The sequence below is a fragment of the Lipotes vexillifer genome, unplaced genomic scaffold, assembly GCF_000442215.2.
Source record: "Lipotes vexillifer unplaced genomic scaffold, Lipotes_vexillifer_v1.1 scaffold15, whole genome shotgun sequence".
NCBI lineage: Eukaryota > Metazoa > Chordata > Mammalia > Artiodactyla > Lipotidae > Lipotes > Lipotes vexillifer.
In genome coordinates this window covers 1,135,074-1,140,042 of record NW_006784589.1, presented here as the reverse complement: position 1 = coordinate 1,140,042, position 4,969 = coordinate 1,135,074, and positions in this window count along the sequence as shown.

Genomic DNA, 4,969 nt, shown 5'->3' with positions numbered 1-4,969 from the left:
ACTCTTTCTCTTCAAATATGATTAGAGTGTATTTTTAGCTCCTTCATTGATTTTCTTTGTATTTCTCTCCTTAGAATGTTGCAAGCTTTTATGAAAAGACTAGTAATCCTTTATTGTCATATGTAAGAATGCGGTATGAGAAAAATGGATTATGGAATACATATACTAGGATGGGTCTTATTGACTGGCTGAATTTCATCCACTTTAGGGTGAATAGGCTATTGTCTCAGGGACCCCAAAATGCTAAAAGTCATCATTTTTGCATGTGGGAGTTAATGCTTCTCCTGCCCTCACCTGCCCTGCTTCTACCAAGATCATTTATTACGTGTATTTAGAGAACGACCTGCCAATTCGTAATATTTTATTGTCATTATTATTGCTGTCGTTACTGATGTTCATTTTGCTTAGATACTAGATGCCTGGCTGCTGGACATCCTGCCTGAAGTGTGAGAGAGGGATGAGGAAGCAATACTTCCTCTGCAGCAATCTGGTTGTCCCTGTTTTCACTTCCACTGACCCTCATGTCTCCCAGCTCTCCAGGTGTGCTCCATCCTTGCCTGTAGCCTGCGTTGCACAAACTCTAGGCCAGCAGTCCCTCTTCCCCACCACATCAGTCTTCAGCCTTCCATCAGCTTTCCTCTTCCTGGAACCTACTGGAATCCCTCATGCACGGATATTCCCCACTCCTACCACACACGCCTCACTGCTTACAGTCTCTTCTTTGTTATTGGCTTATACACTAAACAGTCCACTCTCTTGAACTGAAGGCTTACAACATAATTTAAGTTTAAAAGTGCTCACGATGGGAATTCCCTGGCAGTCCAGTGGTTAGGACTGTGTGCTTCCACTGCCATCTGGGTTCAATCCCTGGTGGAGAAACTAAGATCCTGCAAGCCACGTGACCTAGGCAAAAAAAAAAAAAATGCTCACGAGGTGATTCTGATAACCCCCTCCTCCCCACTCCCTTGAAGTCTCACTGTTGACCTAAATGCAGTGTGGTCCTCCGACCCCTAGTCTTCTCCTGCTCAGTAAAAGGTACCAACACGCCCCTAGCTGGCCATAAACCTGGGTTTCATCTGATTCCTTCTTTACCCTCAATCTCCACATCTAATCCACCAGCAAGCTCTGTTATTTCTGCCACTTAAAAGCATCTCACGGGCAAAAAAGGAAACCTATAGGCCAAACTGAAGTTAAAAATCCTAATTAAAAGAAAAAACACGTTAAAAGAATAGCACACCCTGACTAGGACCAGTTAATTCCAGGAATTCAAGGATGACTCAGTATCAGGAAATTTACTAAAAATTCATTATATTGACAGATCAAAGAATTAAAATCATGTACTTTTCTTCATAAATGCTAAAAGGATATTTAATAAAATTTGATATCCATTCTTGTTTTTAAAATCTCTACAAAATACAATAGAAAGGACAAAACAGCATGATAAAAACATGGCCAAAGATGACAAAATTCTGGAGATGGGTAGTGGTGATGGTTGCACAATGTGAATGTACTTAATGCCACTGAAACGTACTGGTAAATTTTATGTTATGTATGTTTCACCACTATATGTATCCCAAAGTCAGCATCATGTTTAATGGGAAAACAGTGAAAGTATTCTCATTTGAGACTGGAATAAGACAAAGACGTTCACTATTATTACTATTATTTAAACTTAATCTGGAGATAATAGCTAATGTAACTAGGCAAAAGGAAAAAGTTAAAGGAATAAAATTGGAAAAGAGAAGGCAAAATTATTATTTACATTTGATAAAATTGTATACCTAGAAAATCAAAAGAATCAACTGAAAAATCATTATAGAAATAAGATAATTCAATAAAATTTATAGATACAAAATTAATAATTAGAAATATATATGCAAAATTAATATATAGCCTTCATATACACAAACAGAAGAGCTATTGGAAGAAAAGATCTCCATTTACAAAAGCCACTAAAAATATAGATAAAATACCTAGAAATATACTTAAAATAGTTGCATGATGTATATGAAGAAAACTTTTAAAAATAAAAATGCTATATAAACAGCTCATATAGCTCAATATCAAAAAAACAAACAACCGAGTCAAAAACTGGGCATAAGACCTGAACAGACATTTATCCAAATAAGACATACAGATGGCCAACAGACATATGAAAAGATGCTCAGCAATCTAATTATTAGAGAAGTACAAATCAAACACCCCTGTGAGACATCACCTCACACCAGTCAGAATGGCTATCATCAAAAAGTCTACAAATAATGAATGCTGGAGAGGGTGTGGAGAAAAGGGAACCCTCCTACACTGTTGGTGGAAATATAAATTGGTGCAACCGCTATGAAAAGCAGTATGGAGGGTCCTCAAAAAACTAAAAATAGAGCTCCCATAAAATTCAACAATCTCACTCCTGGGCTTATATCCAGAAAAGTTAAAAACACTAATTTGAAGATACATGCACCCCAATGTTCATAGCAGCAGTATTCACAATAGCCAAGACATGGAAGCAACCTAAGTGCCCATCAACAGACGATTGGATAAAGAAGATGTGTCATATATATATATATATATATATATATATATATATATATATATACACACACATATATATATACAATGGGATATTATTCAGCCATAAAAAAGAATGAAATATTGCCATTTGCAGCAACATGGATGGACCTAGAGAATACTAAATGAAGTAAGTCAGGTAAAGACAAATAAATATTATATTATATCGCTTATATGTGGAATCTAAAGAATAATACAAATGAATCTATATACAAAACAGAAACAGACTCACAGATATAGAAAACAAACTTATGGTTATCAAAGGGGAAGGGGGGGAGGGATAAATTAGGAGTGGGGGATTAACAGATACAAAATATTATACGTAAAATAGATAAGCAACAAAGATTTACTGTAAGCACAGGGAACTATATTCAATATCTTGTAAAAACATATAATGGAAATAATCTGAAAAAAATTATATATATATATATATATATATATACATACATATATATCTGAACCACTTTGCTATACACCTGAAACTAACACAATATTGTAAATCAACTATACTTCAATTAAAAAAATAAAAAGTAAAAACACTAGAAGAAAGCATATAAGCACTCTTTTATAAGTGTAGAATGGCCTATCTAATTTGATCCAGAACCCAGAGCCATAAAAGAAATGACTGATATCGATGACAAAAAATTAAGTATTTCTGTATGGCAAATTGCACCATAAGCAAAGACAAACAACAAACTGGAACAAATGATTACAATTCAAATGACATATATAAAGGGCTTCTACAAATCAAAAATAAAATACCATCAGCCTAGAAGAAAAATTGTTGGAGGCTGTGAGTGGGCAGTTCACAGAGAAGGAAATACAAATGGCTCTTAAATATGGGGGAAAATGTTCAACCTTGCTCGTAATAAAAGAAATAAATAATTAAAGCAACACTGAGAAATTCTTCATTTATCAGATTCACAAGCTCCAAACATTTGATAATCCAATAATTGGCAAAGATGTGGGGGAAAGGGTCTCTCAGACATTGCTGGTTGGGACTGCAGATCGGTAGGACCTCTGGGAGAGATGAATGACAATGTCTGTCAAAACTACAAATACTGGGCTTCCCTGGTGGCACAGTGGTTGAGAGTCCGCCTGCCGATGCAGGGGACACGGGTTCATGCCCCGGTCCGGGAAGATTCCACATGCCGCGGAGCGGCTGGGCCGGTGAGCCATGGCCACTGAGCCTGCGCGTCTGGAGCCTGTGCTCCGCAACGGGAGAGGCCACGACAGTGAGAGGCCTGCGTACTGCAAAAAAAAAAAAAAAAAACTACAAATACACCCAGGCATTCCACTTTGAGGAATGTATCCTACAGGTATACTTACATGTTGCACAAATTGGCATATGCAGCATTATTTGTAACAGCGAAAGTTTGGAAACAACCAAAATGTCTATCACTAGGGAAGAGGTCAAATAAATTATGGTACATGCACTCAATGGAACACGATGCAGTCATCAAAATGAGTGTGGTATCTGTTGAGATGCTAATACGGAGCTTCAAGATACATTAAGAAAAAACGCAAGGTACAGAACGCTGCATAAAATATACTAACGTTTGTGGAAATGTATTTGCTTGCATATAAAAAAAATCTCTGGAGGAATACATAAGCAGTGGATACAGTGTGATACTTCTGGGGAGAACTAGGTGGTTGGTTAGAAGGGAAATTTTCACTCTTTCTTTCTGTACCTTTTGAATTTTGAATCATGTCAATGTATTGTCTATCCAAAAAAAGTTTTTAGACAGATTTTATTCATTTATTTATTTATTTATTTTTGGCTGCGTTGGGTCTTCGTTGCTATGAACAGGCTTTCTCTAGTTGCAGCGAGCAGGGGCTACTCTTCGTTGCTGTGCGCAGGCTTCTCATTGTGGTCGCTTCTCTTGTTGCAGAGCACAGGCTCTAGGTGCATGGGCTTCAGTAATTGTGGCATGCGGGCTCTAGAGCGCACAGGCTCAGTAGCTGTGGTGCACGGACTTAGTTGCTCTGCAGCATGTGGGATCTCCCGGACCAACAGGCTCTAGGTGCATGGGCTTCAGTAATTGTGGCATGCGGGCTCTAGAGCGCACAGGCTCAGTAGCTGTGGTGCACGGACTTAGTTGCTCTGCAGCATGTGGGATCTTCCCGGACCAGAGATCAAACCCGTGTCCCCTGCATTGGCAGGTGGATTCTTAACCACTGAACCGCCAGGGAAGTCCCAGACAGATTTTAATAAAATAAAGTGTATCTCCAGTCTGACTATTCCTCCCCATCTCCATTGCCACTTCTGTTTCCTTAATGACTTAGTGACTTAAATGGGTCCTCCTACAAGGAACTTCCCTTAACTATTCTAAGTGGTTTTCTACCTCTCCACCATGTTCTTTCCCATTGCTACACTCAGTGACAAAAGCTATGAAGGTAATGA